Genomic DNA, 13548 nt, shown 5'->3' on the forward strand with positions numbered 1-13548 from the left:
AACAAATACCTTGAAAGACACAAATGAAAGTTTATAGTTTAGGATGAAAGTTCAGCTTTATACGAGAAGCTGGACTATACGAAGAACAGGGCATCAGGATTGGTGGAAGACTCGTTAACAACATGCGTTATGCAGATGACAAAACCTTGCTTGCTTGAAGCACTTACTGATGAAAATCAAAGACCACAGCCTTCAGTGTGGATTGCACCTCAACATAAAGAAAACAAAAATCCTCACAACTGGACCAATGAGCAACATCATGATAAACGGAGAAAAAATTGAAACTGTGAAGGATTTCATTTTACTTGGATCCACAATCAACAGCCATGGAAGCAGCAAGACACATTGCATTGGACAAATCTGCTGCAAAGGACCTCTTTAAAGTGTCAAAGAGCAAAGATGTCATCTTGAAGACTAAGGTGTGCCCGACCCAAGCCATGGTATTTTCAATCACATCATATGCACATAAAAGCTGGGCAATGAATAAGGAAGTCCGAAAAAGACTTGACACCTTTGAATTGTGGTGTTGGCGAAGAATATTGAATACGCCATGGACTGCCAAAAGAAAGAACAAGTCTGTCTTGGAGGAAGTACAACCAGAATGCTCCTTGGAAGCAAGGACAGCGAAACTGCGTCTTACTACTTTGGACATGTTGTCAGGAGGGATCAGTCCCTGGAGAAGGACATCATGCTTGGCAGAGTACAGGGTCAGCGGAAAAGAGGAAGACCCTCAATGAGGGGGACTGACACAGTGGCTGCAACAATGGGCTCAAGCATAACAACGATTGTAAGGATGGCGCAGGACCGGGCAGTGTTTCGTTCTGTTGTGCACAGGGTCGGTATGAGTCAGAACCGACTCGACAGCACCTAACAACAACAACAACATGAAAGTTCAAGTTGTAGTTTAGATCCCTTCCCTCCCACTAAGAAAACCTTGGGCTTTGATGACTTCACAGGAGAATTCTACCAGACTTTGAAGGAAGAAATACAAACTCCTACTCTATACAAACTCTTAGAGGAAAAAGTGAGAGGGGAGACTACTTTGCAACTCATTCTACAAGTACAGCATCACCCCAATACCAAAACCAGATAAGAAAATTAAAAAAAAAAAGAAACCACAGACCAGTATCTTTCTTAAACATAAATATAAAAAGTTTTTAACAACACTTTAGCAAAGTGAAACCCACAATATATAAAAAGATACTGCAATATGGCCAACTGGGGTTTATTCCAGGAATGCAAAGTTGATTTAACATTCAAAAACAATCAAGGTAATTCATCATATAAACAAACTATAAAAGAAAAAAAAATCATCATCTCAATAGATGAAGAAAAAAAATGATTTGACAAAATCCAACATCCATTCCTGATGAAAACCCTCAGCAAGCTTGAGGAATGTGACTTCCTCAACCAGATAAAAGATATGTACAAAAAAAACAAGCAAAACAAAAAATCCTACAGTTATCATCATACTGAAATGGTGAAATATTGAATGCTTTCCCTCCTCATATCAGGAACAAGACAGGAATGTCTACTTTGATTATGTCTATTCAAAATGTATGGAGGCCCTAGCAGTGTAAGAAGGAAATTTACCCAGATATTTACCCAAGAAAAATGAAAACATTTCTGTATAAAGACTTGTACATAAATGCTCATAGCAGCTTTATTTGTAATAGCCACAACTCAAAAGTCCATCAACAAATGAATGGATAAACAATTATCATACAATGGAATGCTACTCAGCAATAAAAAGGAATGAACTATTAATGCATACAACCTCTTTCTGGTGAAAGAAGCCAGACTACAAAGAGTAGAGCTAAGTATGGCTTAATGTCCCTTCGGGCAACATTTGACTGCATATATGTCTGTGGTCCCATAAACGTTATAATAAAAAACTCAGTCCAAACCCACTGCCATCGAGTCGATTCCGACTCATAGTGATTCTATAGCGACCATATAGGACAGAGTAGAATTGCCCCATAGAGTTTCCAAGGAGCGCCTGGTGGATTTGAACTGCCAACCCTTTGGTTAGCAGCCATAGCACTTAACCACTACACCACCAGGGTTTCAAGGTTATAATAGAGTTTAAAAATCCCATTTGGAGAATGGGACCTAGCATACAGATTTTGCTAGGTACAGAGATCCTATCCGTTTCTCACTAGTTCTCCAGGTCCTGCATCCACCCTGGCACTGGGGCATCAGGGGAAAGGGGTCCATCCCTGCACCCATCCATGGCTGCCTGTCCCTGGGTGCCCTGTGTGTGATTCCTGGGCCAAGGCTGTGGCTCCTCCTGAGGTGGCAGCCACGGAGCGGTCCGGGCTGTGGCAATGGCGGAAGGAAGAAAAGGAAAGGTGGCCAGGGAAAAGGTGGATGTGGACGAGGTGGAGGTGAGATAGGTGGGTGGGGCGGGGGAAGCAGGCAGGGAGGAAGGAACGAAAAGGAGCTGGTGGCAAGTGGGCCAAGAGACAGCAACCATGGTGTTCACACCAAGCCCACATCACATAACATCCTATTTTACCGAACACATCAAGGACATTAAGTGATGCATACCTGTATATATTGTATGATTCTATTTATATTCAATTCTAGAAAAATACAGACTAATCTATGCTGACACAAAGTAATCAGAGGTTGCCTGGGGATAGTAGAGAAGGGCAGGAGGAAGAGATTACAAACGGGCATGAAGAAGCAGTGATATGTTCATTGTCTTGATTATTGTGATGGTGTCACAGGTGTATACACATGTCAAAACTTAATGCATGTTAATTATTCCTCAATAAAGGTGATTTTTTTAAAAAACAAAACAAAATTACAGACCAATACCCTTCATGAACACATGTTAACAACAACAAACCTAATGGCTGAGTCCCCAACCCAGAAATTTAGATTTAATTGGTAAGAGGTATAGCCTAGTTACCAAGATTTTTAAAAATCTCCCTAGGTGATTCTGATATGCAGCAAAATTTAAAACACACTCCTCTATTCTCTACCCAGGAGTCCCTGAATAGTGCAAATAGTTAACGCACTTGATTGGAGGTCTGAGCCCACCGAGGTGACTCAGAAAAAAGACCTGGCAATCTACTTCTGAAAAGTCAGTCGTCGAAAATCCCATGGAGCACAGTTCTACTCTGACACACGTCGAGTCTCCACTAGTTGGGATCAACTCAATGGCAACCGGTTTGGTTTTTGGTTTATTCCCTGACCATAAACTGCACCCAGCCCTGGAAAACCCTGACTTAAATTATTGCCCATGATTGCTAGAAAACTATGTTGGAAAATATGAGTAGGCAGTGTCAACCCATCATTACTCCAGAAAACAACCTGAAACATCTAACACTGATGGCTAATCAGCTGTGTCAGCTTCATGAAATAAAAGATAACTTTACAAATAAACAACCAGGCACCCCTTGGAAACCTCAGGGGGCAGCTCAACTCTGTCCTGTAGGGTCACTATGAGTCAGAATCAATTCGACTGCAATGGGTGTGGCTTGGTTTTTGGTTTGGGATGGGCTGCTGAGAGTTCAGTGTAAGAGATAACAACTGAAAAACATGGAACCATAGCTGCAGTGTGTAAGAAATCAGTAACTCAGAAAACAAAACTTTCTGCTGTGCCCTGATGAACAGAGAAACGTGAAAGATACAAGAAAAGTTATTAAAAAAAAAAAAAAAAAACTTTTTTTTTTCTTTTTTTCAGAAGCTCTAGGCAGTGACTCAGGAAGTAAGGGAAATAACAACACAAATCATCACTCTTACAGGCATTCTCTACCAAGAGAAGTTTATGATTACCTTCTTTTCTTTGGTGCCTTCTGTATTTAAAAAAAAAAAAAAAAAAAAAATTTTTTTTTTTTTTATATTTTTTCTATTGTGTAGCATTTGGGTTAGTGTTATAGCATTTAATATGGCTATACTTTTTAACACACTTGTTTTGTTGTTCTTTTCTTCAAAAAGGTATCTGAAATTCTTTTCCTTTTTCTTATCAGCCATGCAAATAGCTGTGCAGTTTCATGTTTTGGTTTATTGGTTTATTAATTGTAAGGATTTAGGGCTTCTTTTTGAACTCCTTTTACCATAAGAATGCTTACATTCCTTTTCAGCAAATAGTGCCTATTGAAGGATGAGAGGAAATTAGTTCACTGTGCTCAATCCTCAGCTGTTTTCTCCCAGCAACCCTGATAAGGCCCAGCAGAATTCCTTTAGGAGCAAGAAAAGAGTCAGAAGCTGTTGGTTTCAGTCATCTGTTTCTCCCTAACACCCGTTAACATTTGTCCTGAATTCCACTTTGCAGATAATGATAAATCAGTATGATCCTACCCAATACTCGGTAACAATGCTATTTTGTAAAGGCAAGAACCCAAGAGGAAAGCAAGAGCGCTTGTAGATTATGTTTGACCTTCAAACCATTGTGGAAAAGCTAAAGGAGCTAAAATCCCAAAGTTTGGTATAAGGGAAAATTCCAGATGCCTTTATTTATTTAGAAATGACAAAAATGCAATTTAGTTTTATAATACTTTAACTACAAAGGTAATGTTTTACAAAAGAAATGAAAAAAAAAGAGTTAGAATCTATATTATTTCATATATATTAATATACCAGGAAACATTACAAATTGATCAAGACATGACTTAAAAATGACTCCCAAATATTTATATCCATTAGGTCAGAATTTGACCAAATAAGATCAAATCTTATTTTTTATTTTGTTTTTATAGTGTTTCTAGTCAGAATTTTTCTTTTTTTAAGGATTTTGTACAAAATCATTTAATAGTGAGTCATAAATAAGTAGTGGTTATAGCCCCAATTTAAAAAAATAGAGCCTGGCTCTATAAGGCAAAATTAATAAGAAGTGAAATTAACACTTTCAAGTCCTTGCTGTTGTGTGGGTGCAACCTTAATGAACTGTGCAATAAATGTTTAAATATACAGTACTGAAGTTTCTGGAAAGAATCTGGCCACTCTTGAAAGAGGGCAAGAGCTTTAACGTATGTGATCTTGAGCAGAATTTGATAGATTTGAGAGCCATAATAATGACATAACAAGAAAAAAATGTGTACATACAACAGGGAGAATGGTGTGTGTCGTTAGCAACAATCATGGGGGCAACTCACAGGCAAAGAACCACAAAGTAGATTTGAACAACAGTCATGACCAAGGTCCCATACAGACAGGATGACCCTATGATTTATTATCCAAATGGGGTACTTCTGAGAGTGAAAGGGACATAGTTAACAATTGCTCTGGGTCAACAGGCATAAACCTGGACTATCCCAGGTGAAGCAGGACATATAATTACCTTACAAAGAGCAGAGGGTAATGAGGTAAGAAGGAAGAGAGTAATGTGAAGATGGCAATCTCTTGAGAAGTCACCTAAATTTGATGTGACAGGTAATTGAAAACTACTACAAAAGAGGTCATATGAGATGAAGAAAATTATATTTGCTGTATAAAAGCAGCCGATTTGTCAGGGTGATTGCCAAGAATTTGGCAGAGGGCAACAAGCTCAAGGTTCTGTAACTATGAAATGGAAAAATGGAACGGATTTAGGAAACATCTGAGAGAAAGGAATACAGGATGGATCATAAGCTTATTGCTGCCTGGTCAAGCAAAACCATATGTTCACATGACCAATAACATAGGGATGAAGAAAGAGTTCAAAAAAGAAACTTGGAAGAATAAATGTCAACACATTAGGGTAAAGACCTTTAAGAAATGCACATGAAAAATATAGGTGTATAGATAGAGCCTTCTTCTTTCCTCTCTTTTTAAAGACCTTTTGCTTTTTTTCATGTAGGATGTCCTTAAAAGCATCCCACAAATCTTCTGGTCTTTAGTCATTAGTATTCAATGATTGGTGTTCATTAGTGTTCAAGGACATCACCCATGAAGAAAGCAAAAGGTCACAAAAAAGACAGGAAAAAAGGAAAAGACCAAAACGGCTGCCAGAAGAGGCTCTAAAACTTGCTCTTGAACATAGAGTAGCTAAAGTGAATGGAAGAAGTGATCAAGTAAAAGAGATGAACAGAAGATTTCAAGGGCTGCTGGAAAAGACAAGGTATTCTATTAAAATTTGCAAAAACCTGGAGTTAGAAAACCAAAAGGGAAGAACATCCTTGGCATTTCTTAAGCTGAAAGAATTGAAGAAAAAATTCAAGCCTCAAGTTGCAGTTTTGAAGGATTCTACGGCAAAAATGTTAAACAACACAGGAAACTTCAAAAAGAAGATGGACGGAATACACAGAGTCACTGTACCAAAAATAATTGGTTGATATTCAACCATTTCAGGAGGTAGCATATGATCAAGGACCTATGGTATTGAAGGAGGAAGTCCAAGCTGCACTGAAGGCACTGGCGAAAAACAAGGCTGTAGGAATTGATGGAATACCAACTGAGATGTTTCAACAAATGGATGCAAAGCTGGAAGCACTCAATCATCTTTGCCAAGAAATTTGGAAGACAGCTACCTGGTCGAACAACTGCAAGAGACCTGTATTTGTGCCCATTCCAAAGATAGGTGCTCCAACAGAATGCAGAAATTATCGAACAATATCATTAACATCACACACAAGTAAAATTTTTCTGAAGACAATTCAAAAGCAGTTGCAGCAGTACATTGTCAGGAAACTCCCAGAAATTTAAGTGGGATTCAGAAGAGGACATGGAACAAGGGAAATCATTGCTGATGGCAGAGGGACCTTGGCTGAAAATAGAGAATACCAGAAAGATGTTTATGTATGTTTTATTGACTATGAAAAGGCATTCAACTGTGAGGATCATAACAAATTATGGATAACATGGAGAAGACTGGGAATTCTGAAGACTTAATTGTGCTCATCCAGAACTTGTACTTGGACCAAGAGGCAGTCATTCAAACAGAACAAAGGGATACTACGCAGTTTAAAATCAGAAAAGGTGTGTGTCGGGGTTGCATCCTTTCACCACAGTTATTCAATCTGTATCCTGAGCGAATAATTTGAGAAGCTGGACTATCTGAAGAACATGGCATCAAGATTGGTGGAAGACACATTAACAACCTGAGATATGCAGATGACATAACCTTGCTTGCTGAAAGTGAATAAGACTTGAAGCACTTATGATGAAGATCAAGACTACAGCCTTCAGCATGGGTTATACCTCAACAAAAAGAAAACAAAAACCTAACAACTGGACCAATAAGTAACATCATGATAAATGGAGAAAAGCCTGAAGTTGTCAAGGATTTCGTTTTACTCGGATCCACAACAACACCCATGGAAGCAGCAGTCAAGATATTGAACGACTTATTGCATTGCGCAAATTTGCTGCAAAGACCTCTCAAAAGTGTTCAAAAGCAAAGATGTCACTTTGAGGACTAAGGTATGCCTGACCTAACCCATGGTATTTTTAATCACCTCACATTCATGGGAAAACTGGACAATGAATAAGGAAGACTGAAGAAGAATTGATGCCTTTGAATTATAGTGTTGGCAAAGAATATTGCAGGTACCATGGGCTGCCAGAAGAATGAACAAATCTGTCTTGGGAGAAGTACAACTAGAATGCTCCTTATAAGAGAGGATGGCGAGACTTCGTCTTATGTACTTGAAACATGTTATCAAAAGGGACCAGTCCCTGGAGAAGGACTTCATGCTTGGTAAAGTAGAGGGTCAGCAAAAAAAAGGAAGACCCTCAATGAGATGGATTGATACAGTGGCTGCAACAATGGGCTGAAGCATCACAATGATTGTGAGGATGGTTCAGGACCAGGCAGCCTTTCATTCTGTCGTGCATAACATCACTATGAGTTGGAATTGACTTGATGGCACCTAACAACAACAACATAGATAGAATACAAAATGGGGAGATGGAAGAGTCCAGCAAAGTGTACAGGGCAGGAGAAATCAGAAAGGTATGAGGATGGCTAAAAAAGCAGAGTAACTCTGAAGTCAGGAGCTTCCAAGCTGAGAGGGTCATCAATGGTGTTAGAACAGTGTCAAGACTGAGAAGAAAATAAAATAGTACATTTGGCTTTTAAGACATCAAGATGTTTCATGAAACCTGAAAGCAAAGTTACAGGGGCTCTGAGAAGGGCGTGGTTAAGAGCAATTGAAGACAGAGATCACAGTTTTGTAAATGTGATTATGAAAAATGACAGTTATTGCAACAGGGTACCCACAATGCTTTACACGTGATATAAGGAATTGAGTGGAAATATTATTGAAAATAAATTGTTTGTCAGGAGGGATCAGTCCCTGGAGAAGGACATCACGCTTGGCAGAGTACAGGGTCAGTGGAAAAGAGGAAGACCCTCAACAAGGTGGATTGACACAGTGGCTGCAACAATGAGCTCAAGCATAACAACGATTACAAGGATGGCTCAGGACTGGGCGGTGTTTCGTTCTGCTGTGCACAGGGTCGCTATGAGTCAGAACCAACTCCACGGCACCTAACAACAACAAGAACAATTATTTGAAAGTAGGAATTTTATAGAATTTTGGAGAAACATGCTTGATAGCTACTCTTTTGTTACATTTTTTGTTGTTGCTTTCAATGTGCTAAACTCATTTTATTTCATCTTTTTTTTTTTTCTCACTCTAAGTAGTTTTGGTTTACTGATTTATAACTTTACATTCAATTTTGACTCCAAACTCCTATTAGTCAAGATTCAGTTCAAACAAATCCCATTCAAACTCACTAAAATACTTTAAACCATTACTCCTTTTTGAAAAGATTCATTTTTCACTGTGATATAATTTGAGGAAATGTTGGATATAAGAGACATTCCTTTTAGATTATTGAAATGGTAAAAAGTAGAAACATCTTTTGGATGAGTTCTTCCAATGGCCTATGAAATTTTGAAACAGGCCCTTCAGTGACCTGTGAAATTTACGTGGGAAAGAATTCCACTTTTCCTAAATTTTTTGATACCTGTAGCTGTGTAGACTCATTTCATAATTAATCTTTTTTTTTTTTTTTAAATTGGGCCTGATACCTGAGACTTCTATATTCATACTATTATCTGATGGGACATATAAATACCACAGAATTTACTGTCTCTTTGTCTTTAAAGACTTATTAATTGCCTTCTAAGTGAATTGACCATGAAATAAAGAACGTTAATAATAATTCTTTTTTGTCTCAATCCTACCTTTTTTCATAAACTTGTCCTGATTTTAGGGTTGCTGCTTGCCTTGAACTGCTGTGTAAATTAGAAAAAGCACCTCTTCCTCAACACCATGCTTCAGTCTGTTGGAACGATATCATAATAAATATGAACGTCCATAACATCTTTGATGTGAGTGGCACCCCTAGGATGGTGCAGTGAACAGCCTGCACAACCATATACAACAGCTCTGAGAACTTGTGCCTGGTGCCTTTCTCCCTCAGCACCAGTGCACAGAATCACCTGGATGAGGTAAGACAAAGACATGCAGCCCAGAGGAGTGAAGCAATTCTCCCATAAAACCCTATAACACATGGTGATAAAATTAAAGGGAGCGATCTAATTTCCTGGCACTTATGACCAGCATAACCTGAATCCCTCTCAGTAATCCTCCCCGGACTGCTAACCTCCCATTCAGTGGTGATGCCCCAGCATGCCCTAGAAGGATGACATCAGTGTTGCCTCTGCTCAGGGCTGAAACCTTAAGTAGGGAAGCTGCCTTGTTCTGGTAAGGAACTTCATTTTCTGATGTTGTATTTCTAATAACTGGCTGTACTTATTCATCAAAAGAGGGTGGTGATACTGACATGTCTACCTCACTGACTCTGAGACTCTCAAAAGAGCTAATCTCTATGAACGTTTTGTTAACTACAAAGTGCTATGGCCAGATGACATATTATTATCTTAATACACAAAGATACTTAATAAAGGACAAAAAAAGGTAAAATTTACCTACAATTAGCTGGAGGAGAGGTCTGGGTTGGGCTGACCGCTGGGCTTGTTACTAAGAAGATTTTGTGCCAGAGCCGACGCTCTCTCTGGTCCTGCTGTTACAACAGGTATATGTAATCTCCCAAAATAACCTGCCTCCGGGTTCCCAGATGACACACATCAAATCCAAACCTCTCCCCCTGCACCATTCAGCTACTCTGTGTTAAGAACACTTTAATTTTATGCAGCAGTGTTCATCTAAGGATTTCTAAATATACTTTAAGCAATCATTAAATCTTGTAGCATCAAGTCAGCCTCGTAAATTTTAGAGAAGTTGCAGAACTCTAAGACTAAAAGGATCAATATCTAGACATGAATGAAATATAAAAGTACCGAAGTTCATTTTTCTCCTCAGGTGCACGTGATGATCTCATTTTAACTTCCGTTGCTTCTTGTGAAGTCGAGGCACGTGAACCGGATTGGGAGCTAAGAGTTGTGATGCAGCAAGCAAGCTATCAAGGTGCCCTGGTAGAAGCCCTGCCTTTGCAGCCACCTGGACTTGTGGCCAAGGCACATCACTTCACCTCAATAACTCTCAGAGGGCAGTGGTGGTTCAGTGGTAGAACAGACCCAGGTTCAATTCCCAGACAGGGTACCTCAAGCACAGCCACTACCAGTCTGTCAGTGGATGCTTGTTGTTGCTGTGAGGCTGAACAGGTTTCGGAAGATCCTCCATACTAAGACCGACTGGGAAGAAAGGCCTGGAAATGGAAACCCTATCGATCCCAATAGCTCGAATCTGCAACTGATCATGGGGCTGGTGCAAAGCAGGCGAACTCAACACGCAGCTAACAACAGCAAAGAACCTTGAGGTCAATAGTATTAGTAGTTGGAGGTCTGCAAGGAGGTAGATATGAACTGCTTGGGTCTGAAGGAAGATTAAATGGCAAACACTTGCATTGCAATTCAAATGTGTTCTCTCAGTAACCCTACCATCTTCTGTTCTGTACCTGGTCTCTACCACCAAACCTCTGAACTTGTTGATCTAGTGGAAATTAATGAGACAGTGATTAATTGGTTCAAACCAATAAAGACATAATCAGATAATTGTTTTGAATATCAAACACTTCACAGTTGATAGTGTAGCAACCTGATTGGATTACTATTACAACATACCTGAAACTCTTTAGTGATTAGATTCAGGTAGTACCTATTTTCCCTCCAAGGCTTCTTCTGGCTTCATTAGAAATTCCTAACACTTAAAAATGCTATATACTCAAGCAAACTGTCATATGATATCATAAAGCCTTCTGCCTGCTGAATTTTCACAAATATCCCACGTTTGGCTTCCCTTTGATGTTAGCAGACAAGAATGCTTGATTAGATTTATTTAAACTTCGCCACTGATCCTCATTCCATATTGCTTTCAAAAGCCTCACTTTCAGTACAAGCCTTCTTCGCTACCTTGTACGGAAAAGAATATATACATATATGGATCCCTGGTGGCGCAGCGGTTAAGAGCAATGGTGAGCTACGGCTGCTAACCAGCTGCTCCTTGGAAACCCTGTGGAGCAGTTCTACTCTGTCCCTGCTTTCCAGAGACACAGTGTTGCTGCTAAGACATTGCTTTCACAAAATGACTTTATATCCTAATCCCCCTGGCAGAAGAGGCCTGAAGGAGTGTTCTTCATACACTCAGTCCCTTTCAACTGTGTGGGATGCCTCCAAAAACCATAAAAGATAATCAATGCTATTCTGAGGTCTCTCCTCCTATAAAATAAGAATTAGAAGGAAAAGAATCCAAGGAAATGTTAAAACAATATTTTGAAGTTTATTTTGTTTTAACTTTTGGTTCTGGCTGACACCCTCAACTTCCACATCTGAAAGCTGTGAGGTAGGACTGAACAACCTCTAAGATCCCCTCCACCGAGAGCACCATGGACTTCAGTACTGATTAAGAGTGTAGGCTCTGGGGTCAAATTGTTGGCTTTGACTGTTGGATCCACCACTTTCCTCCTGTCATTTCTGTAATTTGTTCTCTTTCTCCCTTCCACACCCCGATAGGACCTCATATCTATCAAACTCTGCTTAAAATTTCTATATGGTAAATCCTTTCCTATATGGTCCTTCTCTTTTCTAGTCACCAGATTATCTCCAAAAACATACCACATTTCCTCTCACTAGAGACTCACTCTCCACGGCTACATCACATACAGTCTAACAGGGAGGGCTTGAAATACTGAAGCACTGTATATCAAATTGCCTACTTAGAGCTGGACAGTGTCTATTTGTAAATTCAAGGTACTATCCCTATATGGAAACCCTGGTGGCGTAGTGGTTAAGTGCTACGGCTGCTAACCAAAGGGTCGGCAGTTCAAATTCACCAGGCACTCCTTGGAAACTGAATGGGGCAGTTCTACTCTGTCCTATAGGGTCTCTATGAGCCAGAATCGACTCGAGGTACTGGGTTGGGTTTATCCCTATAGGGTCGCTATAAGTTGGAAATCAACTCAACAGAAAGGGTTTTCTTTTTTTTTTTTTATCACTAACCAGGAGTCCCTGGGTGGTGCAGTTAATACACTTAGCTGCTAACCAAAATGTTGCAAGTTAGAGTCCACCCTGAAGAACCTCTGAAGAAAGATCTGGCAACCTACTCCAGAAAAATTAGCCATTGAAAACTCTATGGAGTACAGTTATACTGTGGTGTACATGGGGTCACCATGAGACAGAGTTGATTCAATGGCAACTGGAAAATCACTAACCTATATAACACAGTGGAAAGTTTACGTTGGGAACCAGCAAGAGATAAGATATTGGATGCTTTTTAGACTTAAGTGAAATAAACATTAATATTTACCTATTTGTTCATTAAAAAATAACCTTTATTTCCTGACTTTCCTTTATCCTTATGGTGGACGGACTCTATCCTAAAGTATCACAGTCATGCCTCCTGGTGTTCACAACCTTGTGTGATCTCCTCCCCTTGAATATGGCTGGAACCTATGACTTGCTTCTTACCAATAGGATACAACAAAGGTGACAAGATGTACATGATTATATGAATGAGTTTATATTACATAAGACTGTAATGTCTGTCTTGCTAAGAGACTCTCCTTTCCTAGGTTTGAGGAAGCAAGCAGCCATGTTTGATCTAATATTTAATATTAATATTAAACCCATGAGGCCCATAAGGCAAGGAACTGAGGGCAGCTTTCAGCCAGCAGCAGCAAGGAAATGAGGCCCTCAATCAGACAGCCTACAAGCAACTGAATACTAAATATGGGGGCTCAGATGTGAATCCTTCTCTAGTTGAGCCTCAGATGAGACCCTCACTCCAGCCAACACAGATTGCAATCTCAAAAATTGTTACCCATAAATTAATAGAGAAAAAAGCAATCCCAATGTGTTTTGATGAAAAAGTACAATGATCCATAATTTTTAATGAAATATTTAATTATTGTTGGAATTAAGTTTTAATAGCCCCTCCAACCAAATATATATTTTAGGGACACCCTACAACTTGAAATTGGATTTAACATTCTATACGCAAAGAGTGGAAATACTCAGTGGTACGAACTCTTAACAAATTGGTAAATAAAAAATAATTCTAGAATTACCACTTTTTGTTTTACTCATTATTTCCTTATTTTGGAAGTAATTATTTCTGAAATGGTACTCATAATAAAGTGCAAATGTTAAAA

At 39.2% G+C, this 13548-nt stretch overlaps 1 long non-coding RNA gene across 2 annotated transcripts in view; it reads right to left on the minus strand.

Annotated features, from left to right (window-relative positions):
• LOC111748926 (uncharacterized) overlaps positions 1-13548 on the minus strand; it is a 395170-nt gene that overhangs the window by 288364 nt on the left and 93258 nt on the right. The gene's annotated exons all lie outside the window — the stretch shown is intronic.

This window comes from Loxodonta africana, chromosome 1 (assembly GCF_030014295.1).
Source record: "Loxodonta africana isolate mLoxAfr1 chromosome 1, mLoxAfr1.hap2, whole genome shotgun sequence".
NCBI classification, from domain to species: domain Eukaryota; kingdom Metazoa; phylum Chordata; class Mammalia; order Proboscidea; family Elephantidae; genus Loxodonta; species Loxodonta africana.